Source organism: Panthera onca, chromosome B1, assembly GCF_046562875.1.
Source record: "Panthera onca isolate mPanOnc1 chromosome B1, mPanOnc1 haplotype 2, whole genome shotgun sequence".
NCBI classification, from domain to species: Eukaryota; Metazoa; Chordata; class Mammalia; order Carnivora; family Felidae; genus Panthera; species Panthera onca.
Genome location: NC_138342.1, coordinates 121,713,336 through 121,726,599, shown reverse-complemented (window position 1 = coordinate 121,726,599; position 13,264 = coordinate 121,713,336).

The following is a 13,264-nucleotide window of genomic DNA, read 5'->3' as shown; positions in this document are numbered from 1 at the left end:
CTTAGGAGGTACAAGTAGCTTGTGTATGAAACTATTCTCTTATATATGACCCATTATCAAATTTCTGTAATTATCTGAATGATATCCTCTATAGCTTTACTTTTTTAATCCAGGATCTAAAAAAGAATAACTCATTGCATTTAGTTGTTGCACTTCTTTAGTCCACAATCCAGAACAGTTTCCTATCCCTTTTTTTTAAAGGCTGAATAATATTCCATTGTATATATATTTTAATCCATTCGTCCACTGATAGACACTTAGATTGTTCCTGTATCTTGGCTATTTTAAATAATACTGCTATGAACATGGGGTGCAGATATCTTTTTGAGTTGATATTTTTGTTTATGTTGGATATATTCTCAGAATTGGAATTGCTGGATCATATGGTAGTTCTATTTTTAATTTTTTTGAGGAACATCCATACTGTTTTCCATAGTGGTTATACTTATTTACATTCCCACCAACAGTGCACAAGGGATCCCTTTTCCCCATATCCATGCCAGCATTTGTTTTCTCTTGTCTTTATGATGATGGCCAGTTTCAAAGGCATAAGGTGATATATCATTATGTTTTAATTTGCATTTCCCTGAGGACTAGTGATGTCGAGCATCTTCTCATGTACCTGTTGGCCTTTCATATATCTTTGGAGAAATGTCTACGCAGGTCCTTTGCCCATTTTTAAATTGGGTTATTTATTTATTTTTGCTATTGAGTTGTATAAATTCTTTATATATGTTGGATAGAAACCCCTCATCAGGTATATGGTTTGGAAATATTTTTTCCCCATCTTATAGGTTGTCTTTTCACTTCTTTGATGGGAGAAAAAGAAGGGGAAGGAGAAGGAGAGGGAGAAAAAGAAGAAGGAGGAGAAGGAGAGGGAGAAAAAGAAGAAGGAGGAGGAGAAGGAACAATCTCCAAACTCTAAAGTAATCACAGATTTTATAGTTGTAAGATAACATACATGCAATAGGTCATCAATAATTATTAGTTGAATGAATAATTCATAATTTCTGTTTCCATTTTAATTTTCTTAGTGTTATCTGAATGCTGTTTTTTTCTCAAGTTTTGATAATCACTTACTCATAGTTCAAATGAACGTGTGTTGAAACTACGTTATATGCTCTGTGTGTTTCCACAGTTTCCTGTACTTTCCTTCGTGCAAGGGATATCTACCAGCGCAGTTCATTGAACTCCTCATGAAAGATGAAACTCGTACACGTGTTAGCACAAGCAAACACTGGACTTCAGAAATATGTAGAAAGACATTCATTAAAAGGAACAATCAACAAAGCTGGGGCATTGGGGGTTAGAGTTCCCTCCTCCCCATCCTAAAGCCTCAGGGTGCCTGTTGGGACCTTTTCATTTTAGTGCATACACAGTCTGAGTGTGAGGCTCACGTGATTCGTATCAGACTCAAAGACAAGGAACTGATATCTGAACTCACCCAGCTTTCCATGAATTTATATTCAATCTCATATGGAATGCTACTGAACAAACTACACTTCAGGTATTCATACCCATGAGGTATTCATAATGCAAGCATGCCACGGAAATGAGCCCTCCTTGAACACCTCAACTCCTATCCCAGGATGCATGGCATTTTGTTGTTATTGCTTATTCAATCGTATCTCTTATACATTCTAGATTTTAAGCAGGAAGCAAAGAGTACTGTACTAATTTTGTTGTCCATTTTCTGTCTGGTAGCTTACACAATGCCTGACGCATAGTACAAGTTATTATTAACTATTCCAGACACTGTGGGGGCAAGAAGGAGTCAAAAATGTGAAAGAACTGGTTGTTTCCTCCCAAGAACTTGTAACTTTGGTGAGGAAGATTGATGGGGAAATAACTAACAGTAGTGTAAGTTAATAACATAAATGCTAGGAAGAGATTAAAATTATCAGCCCTGGTAGTCTCCAACACAGGGAAGTTAATTGCTAATTTATGGGATCAAAAAAGGTTTTACAAAGGAGTGGTTTTCAGTTGCATCTGCAAATAATGTAGTCTAATATATAGTGAATTCCCCTTTTCCGGACTTCCAGTCTTTTTCCTGAAAGGAGAAATTTTTAGAAAGTCTTCCTGTTACTAAGGGTCTGCTTCCTGAGGAAAGTCCTGAATAGCAGTTAATGATTTAAAAAACAAGAACCTCTGTGTGACAATAATGGATCCAGATCTGGGTGCTTCAGTCTGGAAGGAATATATTAACCAAATTTTCAACCCAAATGCTATTCCAGAGCCTTTGGGTGTCTGTCTCTCTGCTTCAGTTTAAGCAATTGGTTTTTGACTCACAAATAGTTTCAGATAATAGCATTTCTAATTGTATTTTAGTCCTCCTTACTATCATTCATTCAAGGGTGTGAACATTTATTTTTCTTAACTGGATTCATAGTGTTTCTTGAATGCTCTGGTGACCAAGATAAAATATATAGACTTTAGTAATTGGGTTTTCCAGCTGAAGAGCTATTACCTCTCTCAAAAAAGAGAGAATATACAACAAATCCATTTGAACTCTGGTATTTTCTTAAAAGAACTACACATTTTCATAAAATATTTTGCTAAAATACTACAAGTTTTGGTGGGCTATTTCCCTGATTTACATCAGAAACTCAGTTGAAAAGGTGAAAAAGAAACAAATCATATTATTTTTTCCTTTAAATGATTTCTTCAGCACAGAAAATTTAAGAGACTTGCTCTTTATCACACAGAAAACCAAAAGCAGAATCATTAACTGTGTCCTATATTATGTGTTTGCTTAGTGGCTATAAAAGAGATTAGAAAAATTTTGTCCCTAATAATATAGTTTTCACTAACCACTCAGAAAATGACAGTGAGAGGTGGAAGGAGTTAAAATGAATGTCCTGAAAAAGGCAAGAAGAGGTGGAAAAGATGAAGGCTGCCTGAAAGAAGCAGGATTTCTTGAAGCAATCTCTAAGGCCACACCATTGGCCCATGCCATCAAAATGGTGGGCTATATAACATAAGAAGAGGCTGAGACCCTGGGTGACCAGTGACCAAGAAAGAGCTGTGGCACAGCTGACTACATGAGGGTTGTTGAATGAATTAAACATTTCCAGTCCTTTTCTCCTTTCACCTGAAATAGTTTATGTGCCATTCTTTTTAACAAAGTTGTTAGGGTAAAAAACATTTATGGTCTGTATCTTAAAATTAGCTCTCATCTATTCCCTGTAGTGCTATCTATACTCCTGAAATGGATTGTAGTCACTTTAGGGACAAGGACAAGGGGATATACATTGCATCCCCATAGGATCTGGTACAATTTCTTCTACAAGTTAGGGAATAAATAAATATCTTTTGATGGTATTTTGTTTAATTTAGATGAAAGGGATATACATTGTGCTTATTGCTGTTTAAGACGATTCCCTTTTTTTTTTTTTAAGGCTGATGCTCTCCCCTTTCCCACCTGTGAATCATCAGATGAGGCATCAGAAGCCATACTTTCACTCTGAGGTGCTCTCTGAAAGGCAAATGGAACCAATAAGACTCTTAGACATTTGTAGTTTGATCTAAGGAGAAAAACAGACATTTGAGTTTCTTGTCAATGAAAACCCATTTATAGAAAAAAAGAAGGTTCACAAACTCCCTGGTTCCCATATGTGTCACACAATCTGGTTGTCTACCTAGAGGCATAGCTTCTATTCTTATCCATTATCAAACACCACAATTTCCCTCCAGTGTTAGCTGAAGATTCCTTGATCTCATAGAAAGTGGTCCTAACTTCCAGGCTAGGGATGGTCATAACCAAGTTCAGTCTAATAAGTCTAATAATAATCATAAACTCAGTTTTATCTACTGTGACACAATAGGAAATGTGCCAAGTGTCTTCTGAGAAATGCTTATTACTCCTTGAGAAAAAGAGAAAGAATAAGTTCCTTTCTACCCTAGCCACCATCCTCACCTACTGCTTCCTGTCTTTGAATGGAGTACCTGGTGTCAAGGAAACCATCTTGTGACCATGAGACAACTAAGCCCCCAAATGGCTGGCATACTGAGGCTGGTGAAATAAAAGGATGGAAAGGGTCTGGCTCCTTGATAACATTGTCAAGTGGCAGAACCAGCCCTGGAATATGTAGAATATTATTTTGCTAGATAATTAAATCTCTTCATTTATAAAGCCACTCTTAAATTTTCAGTTACTTGCAATAAAATATATCCTAAATGATAGACCATATGGCCCAAAATCTTCCTTATATTTTATTAGATTCATTAGTATACTGCCTACAAATTCTTTTTCTCACTTGGGTAACTAATGTAAATTTATATTTTGTGCAGCCAAAGAAACATTAACTTATTATATAGGCTTATTAACTCATATATAAGCTTTTCACTAAATATTTGAGGGTTTTTTGTTTTTTGTTTTTTGTTTTTTTACATCACAGGAGAAAGTCAGGAAAGGGTTTATCAAAACACAAAGGATAAATGATACTTCCTCTGTCTCCTTTGAGTGTTTTCCTCTGCAATTTGATTTAAATTTGGATGAAAGCAACATAAGCTCATAAACTGTTATTGCTCTTATACTTTCCACTGTAAGAGTCGCGAATGAGGGGCCCCTGGGTGGCTCAGTTGGTTGAGCCTCCAACTTCAGCTCAGGTCATGATCTCGTGGCCCCACATGGGCTCTGTGCTGACAGCTCAGAGCCTGGAGCCTGCTTCAGATTCTGTGTCTCCTTCTCTCTCTACCCCTTTCCTTTGCACACTCTGCCCCCCTCTCTCTCAAAAATAAATAATAAAAACATTTAACAAAAGAATTGCAAATGAGTAGGGAGGTAATTTGAGCATAGCTTAATCAAAGGTAGGTGCTCTTGCTAATAACCAAAGAAATGCAATTGAGAGTTATTATTTTATGTCATCTGGGTTGAAAGTAAAGTAGAGGTATAAATATGTAGCGATGAGCATTTCAAATGGACATATCTCCTTTTAAAAGGTATAAGGTAACCCTAAGTAAAACCTACAAAGACATTCATCTCATTTGACCAAGTAATCCTATGCTAGAGAATTTTTCCTAAGGAAATATTTTGACAGATGTAGGACAGATGTTTTTATCTGTAAGAGAAAAACAGAAAAAGAAAAACATTAAATATTCAACAATAAGAAAAGAATGTAGCTAATTACAGATTATAAATGAGAGGGACTCTAGTACCACCATTAAATATAGTAATGGTTATGTAAGCAAGTAAGAATACAGAAAATGTGATGTACTTTTTAAAAGCACAATAAGTAATGACATGTAAACTGATTGCAGTTATAGATAGGATCTATACAGGAAAAAATAAAAAATAGTTTTTGGAGTGAGGTGGAATTGAGGGTGATCTCTTTCATTTGTTTGGTCTTATTCCAAAATGCTTTACTGTTCATGGCAAGCATTATGTCATGCCAAGATCACCACCTATGCATCAAAATAAATGTTTTACCTCTCTCCAAACACCATGTGGACTTAAGGATTTGATTTTTCTATGTTCTCATGCTGAATAATCTGAATAATGGAAAATTCTTGATGAGGACAGACCTGAGAACTGATAAGACCACCATCACAAGGGATAGAAATGTTCAACACAAAGCTCTTCAAGGCCTTAGCATGATTGATGAGAGAGTATCTAGGTGGTATCAGAGTGGCCTACTTTCTTCCTAATCCATAACTTCTCCCTGTTTTCTACCAGGCAGCTGTTTGTCTCTTATCTTTAGGAACGTTCCTGAGCCTAAAAAGCCCTTTCCTAGACCTGCTGAAATTCTTTCATGTGGCTGAGGTTGCACCAAATATGCTGCTGGGAAAAGATCTCAGTGAATAAAAGTAGTTCCTCTTACTAGAACTGAGAATCATTTTCTTGAAAAGAATGTAATTGGTGCAGCAGCAATATCTAGGGAACCATTTTCTTTTTTAAAAAAAAAATCTTTCTTAATGTTTATTTTTGAGACAGAGAAAGACAGAATGTGAACAGGGGAGGGTCAGAGAGAGGGAGGCACAGAATCTGAAGCAGGCTCCAGGCTCTGAGCTGTCAGCACACAGCCAGACACGGGGCTTGAACTCACGGAGTGTGAGATCATGACCTGAGCCGAAGTCGGATACTTAACTGACTGAGCCACCCAGACACCCGTAGGGAACACTTTCATTTGTCCTTTCGGATGAGGAAGTGGTATAAAGTGATGAATGTGTACAGAGCTACGCTGAGAGAACTTGAGAGGGAACTCCTAGGTGAAGAAAATACATTTACTTCTACTTCCACATTGGCCTGTGTCTTTATATAAGATAGGAAAACACTAAACAACACTGATCATGTGTAATGGTCAAAATGGGCCCACGTTCTATAGGAACCATGTCTTCAGCAGAGAGGAATACATCGATGGAGAGAAATCACCACATTCTGAGAAGAAATCTTGTGTCCCAGCCACAAGAAGTATAAATTGCCTTTTGGGATTGGGAGAGATAGTAGTTGTCCGTACAGAAGCATGTATTAGAGGCATTAGTGCTTCTCAACCAGAGGAGTACCACCTCCTGGTAGGCATTTGGAAATGTGGGGGAGAATGTGTGATGTCAGAATGACTAGGAGGTGTTACTCAATGTAGTGAGTGAGGGCTGGGAATACTAATGTTGTCCTATAGTGTCGTAGACTGTCCTGAATAATGAGGAATCATCCCCCATAGAATTCCAGTAATGACCCTATAAGAAAACGCTAGAAGAGCAAAGCTGGGAATGATCATGAAATTATCATCAAAAATGGAAGGAGGAGGGGGACTACAGAAGAAAAACACACTTCTCTGAATATCAAGTTTTGTTTTGATGGTAATGATTCCACAGTGCAGGAATGTACCTAGTATATTAGGAAGGGCTTTATTAGATACCCTTATGCAACATCATCCAGGGAGAAACCAGCTGCTTTGGAATTCTTCAGTTAGAGTCTGAAAGTGGTAACACTGTGAAATTTATTTTAGAGAGAAGCTTACAAAAAATCAGGTTTCAAAAATATACCAGCTGGAATTTTTATCAGCCTTTATACTTTTCTGGGCTTTATAATTTTATCTAGACTTCTGGGATGGCAAATTTGAATACAGAGAATGTCAATCAAACAGATAAAGAATACTTTTCATTTACATTTTTCATTTTGAGCCTAATTCTTACTCAAAACAATCCAATAGATAAAGAATATCCAATGCACAAAGATGTGGTATATATACAATGGAAGATTACACAGCCATGAAAAGGAGTAAAATCTTGCCCTTTGTAGTCACATGGGTGGACCTAGAAGGTATTATGCTAAGTGAAATAAGTCAGACAGAGAAAGACAAATATCCTATGATTTCACTTACATGTGGAATGTAAAAAAAACAAGACAAAACAAATGAACCGACAAAACAACACAAAACAGAAACAGACTAATAGATACAGAGACCAATCTGGTTTGCTGGAGGGGCGGGCCATCTTGGGATGGGTGAAATAAGGGAAGAGAATTAAAAGGTACAAACTTGAAGTTATAGAATAAATCAGTCATAGGGATGTAATGACACAGGGAATATAGTCAATAATATTGTTACAACTTTGGTAACAGATGGAAGCTAAATTTATTTTGGTGATCATTTCCTAATGTGTACAAATGTTTAATCACTACGTTGTACACCTGAAATTAGCATAATATTGTATGTTAATTATACCTAAAAAAGTCCAATAGTCTATTGGCCTAATATTTATTGATTGATGACTGATTGATTGTCATTGTCGTTGTTCCAATTTGGGGAAAGTTGGGTTTGTACTAATATGTTTAGCCATGCAGCATGATAGACTTTGAACTAAAACTGTCACATAGGGGCGCCTGGGTGGCTCAGTCAGTTAAGCGTCTAACTTCGGCTCAGGTCATGATCTCACAGCTTGTGGGTTCAAGCCCCACATCAGGCTCTGTGCTGACAGCTCAGAGCCTGGACCTGCTTTGGATTCCGTGTCTCCCTCTCTCTCTCTCTCTGCCCCTCCAGTGCTCATTCTCTGTCTCTCAAAAATGAATAAACGTTAAGAAAAAAAACTATTGCTTAATGAACTGATTGAGCATAAGGACGTTTCTGTAACACATATTCTTCATCTATTGGCTTCATGCAAAGGCATTCAGGCAATCACACAACTGCAAGCTATGTGCTCAACCTGTAGTTTTAGGATTTGACTAAGCCTTTTATTTTAATCTTCTTTTCCCTGTGACTGATTATTCATTATTACAGAAGATTATTATAAGGGAAGGTTTAGTCTACTGATGACCCTTCCTTAATTGCATTTTATACTATATAATGAGGAAAAGCACAAATCGAAGCATACCACCCACTGAGCTGAGAGCAAGTAAACACATTGAAAAGCGATGTATTATCAACTTATTTTCAGTCTTTTCTGTATGCCACTGATATATTTGAAAGTGTTTGCAACCCTAAATCTAGGCTTCCTCATATAAGAGACTTTAATTTCCCCTAAAGAAAAATTAAAATCTTCTCTCTCTCCTTCATTTACTCATCACTCTCTCTCCCTCCCTCCCTTCCTTTTTCCTCCTTCTTTTATGAAGAAGATTCTAGTGCTTTGGCTACTTCTCAATGTGTTTTTGTTCTCCAAGTGCTTCATTTTTATCCATCTTGAGTAATGGAACCCAGTGAAGAAGAAATAACTTTAAAATCTTAACACACCTTCTCACCCCTCTGCTCCTCTCCTGGCACGGCTCCTGCCATGTTGCTTTTGGCTAAGTCTTCCGGTACATTACTGCTGGGTCTTGAGGGGTGTGGGTCTTAAGTTGGCCATGGGTCATCTTCCTAGGTGGCTTTTTGGAGCCTGAACTTCCACTGCACTTACAGGAGAAAAACTCTCTAGGGTCTGGTGGGAAAAAAGATAAAAGAATGTTTTTCTTAGTTTACAGATCAGAATAAGAAACTGATACTTGAGCTTTGTTTTTGGGGCTCCCTAACCCAAGGAAACTGGTCAGAAGAGGGAGGGCCAGGAGTTTCTCTCCACTTAGGAGGCCATAATCCAGTTCCCAGAGGCATTCCCTCCAGAGCAGAACACTGCTCACAGCCTGGGTGGCCCTTAAGTTCCTCCTGGAGAGATGAACTGAGAGTAAGGGAGTGGTCAGAGCAATGGGTAGGTGAGTGGTTTGTGCTCATTCTTCCCTACACTGCCCAGGAGGCTTTTGTTTGGAGCTTATGTTGGGAGGGCTGCTGGAAATAATTTCTTTTCTGTGTTGTTTTAAATGAGAGAAATATGATTGTATTATTCCATTCTTTATCTTTTCTTCAGCCCTACCTCTAGAGTATGCCTTTTTTTTTTTTCCCCTCAACAGATATCACTAACTTAAAGTTTGTAATGTAGGTTTCTTAAGCGGATATGAGAAAACATGCAAGGTGGTCAGGGGAGACATGTTTTCCCCCTTCTGTTAAATTCTAGGACAGGCTTATCACACGCTGTTTCTGTTACTTTCACTATCCACTGCTTTCTTGTCTGTTCAGAGGACTGCTACTCTGCAAAACCTTCCCTGAGAGCATTTCCTTTCCATCTTGTTATGACCTCCCAGTGACTTACCCTGGTGGAAATAAAGCTTTATTGAAAGAGCATTCTCTGAGCAACCTATACGCAAGCTGCTTAACAGGTTTTTGTCCCTTCTGGGACAAGTGGGAACAAGTTGGGCCCACCAGTCCAATTGCTTTCTGTGATGGTACCTAGAGGGGTTCTTAAATGAGATTTTTAGAAAGACAACAAAAACAACAGAACTACAAAAGGAAGATGACTGAATCTACATGATGAATGAAAACAATTTATATTTAGCTATATTCTTTTTTTGGGGAGGTTGGTTTTGGTTTTTTGCTTTTGGGTGTTTTGTTTATGTTTTTGTTTTATTTTGTTTTCTGTTTTTTGTTTGTTTGTTTGTTTGTTGGCTATAGTCTTAACTTAAATCTTTGTGTTGGATTTTCTGTTGGGATCTAAGCAACATTGCAACTCCTCTCCATTCCTCCCTGCATTGTACATTTGGAAGCCTGGAAACTACTTTTTAAAAACTGCTTTGTCATCAGGCTTCCAGTATAGGTTCCAGAAATGAGAAGGCACTCCTTGAGATTTACAACACAACAGAAGGAAAAAAGAGAAGTAGAAGCCATCATTGACTCAGTTGCTGTGGATAAGCATGTGAGCTCTAGTAACGGGCAGACATGAGGCTTTGCCAGAAGTTTCTAAGTATTCTTCTAGAAATCACCCACTTTGGTGCTGCAGAAAGCTGAGATCAGTGGCAGAGATTTCTTCTGATCCCTGTACTTTCTGAATGCTGTGAGGAGCTTCCCTGACCTTTATTCTCTTCACCCTTAAAGTGGTTTTGTGTAAGAGCTCTGATTGTCTGTATTAAATACCTTACTGCTTGAAATACCTAGAGTGGTTTCTGTTTTCTTGACCAAATTCTGACTGGTACAATCTATATAACCAAGCAGAAGAGACATTAAGGGTAAAAGGGTAGACTTTTGTTATGCGATTTTAGTTACTACTCATCAAGGTTCAGATGATTAAAACAAGATACATTCTTTTTCTTATGCTATCCACTGTGCTCATTCTCTTGTGTGTTCTACTCCTGTTTTGTCTTATACCTGTATTGTGATTTGCTTTTCACATAAGAGCTCTTACTTTTATTTATTACGATGGTCTGCACATAGTAGGTCCACAATGACTTATTTGTTGAAATAAAAAGATAAACTATGCTTATGCTTTTGCTTTGAATTCATTTCAGATATAATATTTGGTAGCTGAATAGCAAGTGAAAGAGGCAACTATACTTCTAAAACATTTTGCAAAATATATCTGATAGTTACACCAAGGAATAGTTTATCCATCAGTGCAAATAATGTTGAATCATTGCTTATTCACTTTTTGCATATATCATTCACTCAGTAAATATTTATTGATCATCTGCTAGGTGTCAGGAATCGTTATAAGTACTTGGAACATATCAGGGAACAAAACAGGGAGAAATCCCTGAACTATCCAATGCACTGCTCTGATGTGAGTTTTGAAACTTGAGATAGGATGTTGTTTCCTTTGCTTCTTTGTGTTAAGTGCTTCATTGTGACTAAGGCAGTTATTCTTGGTGGGATAACAAGAGTCCTGATTGTGGATCCAAATGGAAAACAGAGTCTCCATATTAAGAAGCATAGAGTCCAAAGCCCTGTTGGTGAAACTCATCTTCCTGGGATGCTTAATAAAGGGATGGCACTTTCTGTCTTCCTTGCTACTCAATGTCACATGCATATCTAGACAAATTTTTTTCCTGTGTGAAGATCCAAACTTCTTCCTCTTTATTAGTAGCGAGTAAAGCATAGTTTCTCCCCAAGTCTTGGCAAGTTGTTCTCCTGAGATGGATAATATGCAGAAGCACTCACTCAAGTTCTTACTTGTCTATGGTTTATAATATTGCTCTTATTGTTTATATTTAGACATAAAATAGTTTGGAGTGGTTTCTTATTCTATATCTTATTTTTGGCATGTCTCCATGAAAAAGTCCTCATTATCTTTGCTCGTATGCCACTTCTGAGTGATTTCTTGGATGAGACTGACTCATTACTTATGACTATCTTCAGTAGATTTTCTTTGGAAAGGATTATAGTTAATCCTAATACATCTGAAATATTAAGTAATTTAATTGTGGGTAAATGATGGAAATGTATTGGCTTCATGTATATATGTGTTGTCCTTCTTAGTAAATTGAATACATGAGGAAGAGAATTCACCCAAATATCATTTAGGTTAATTTTACTTCTTTTCATGAATAAAGGAGGCTCACATGGTCATTATACTCCCAGTGGTCTCAAAGGGTGGCCAGAAGGAAACCAGGGACTGTTAGCATTTCTGGATGTTAAAGAGTCCTGAGTCCTTGACATAACGTCTCTACCTTTATTTCCTTATTGAGTCTTTAGTTCCTACCTTGCACCAAAGGTGCGATCCTCTAACGAGGGCTGAGAAGGGCAGGGCCGGGAGTGGTCAAGGTATGATCTGTGGATCTGAGCCAGAAGAGCCATGGGGATCCAGGCAATAGCATGGATCCAGCCTAAAAGACGGTTGATTTGGGCAGCTAGAATTTGGCTCTATTCAAAACAACCTGTGAAAGTCATAACATAGGCCAACTGAAGTTGGATTTAAAAAATTTAAACCAATTGGTACAGCATGGCTTTTCAGAAGGTGGGAAACCTATGCTTCCCAAATTTTATTCTGTGTCCAAACATAAAGATAGAAAACAGCAAGTCAGGACAACTGTCTTTTATAGTGTGCATATCATGCTGCCTGCATATAGAAACTGACTGAACTAGATAGCAGAAAGATCAAAAAATTGAGAAGAGAGTAGGCAGAGAAAAAAAAAAAAGAGCAAGGTATTGGGAAGACTTATAAATCATTTATAAAAAAAAATACAAGGAAAGGAAATACTAAAGGCCTACTTTCATCAATGCCTATGAATGGTCTTAAATCAATAAAAGAAGCCAAGCAAAAAAAAAAAAAAAAAAAAAAACAACTAAAATAAAAACAACAACAACAAAAGAAACCTGAAACAAACTTTGTAGGATGGTATACCAAAAGAGAAATTAATTTTACTGTGTGTCGTATAAATAAAATCATAATCAACAATTTTTTAAAACTCAGGAGAAAGAAGTGTTCCAAGCCTGAGGCAGAGCTGGAAGAAGCAGAAAGATGAGGCTTAATGATTGCTCTCTCTTTTGTAGTGTGTTTCCACTTTAATCCGATCTATTAACATTCTGTGTGTTATTTATTCAAATAGGGGAAGGTATGTAAATACACTAAACATAGGAAGGCATAGGTGGAGATGTGCCAGCTTTGCAAATGTGGTAGGTAAAATGGCAGTAGATCTCTCCTGGCAGGCACATTCCAGTGTCCTTGGCTAACCAAAGGGCGGTACTGCAAAGAAATCCTAAGCAAATATTTTTTCAGTTAATGGGAACAATTACTGAAATTTCACACAACACTTCCATCTTGCTCTGCAGTTCAATTTCCCTTCCATACTTAATATCCAACCTTTAAAAATAAACATTTACAGAGCTAAGTTTACTTTAGCAAGTTTTGAAAAGTCCCACAAAATGGGCGGAAACATGCTTTGGCTTGTTTCAGGATGTGAATTTCTTCTCTTTCCCATCTCTTCTTTCTCCAAAATTTCCTGTCCTAGTTTAGGGAATGTGTTGAGGCAGGGAAGCAGGTGGAATCTAGAGGCAAGACTAGGTAAGGGAGGTTCCTGGGGTACTTGGGTGGCTCA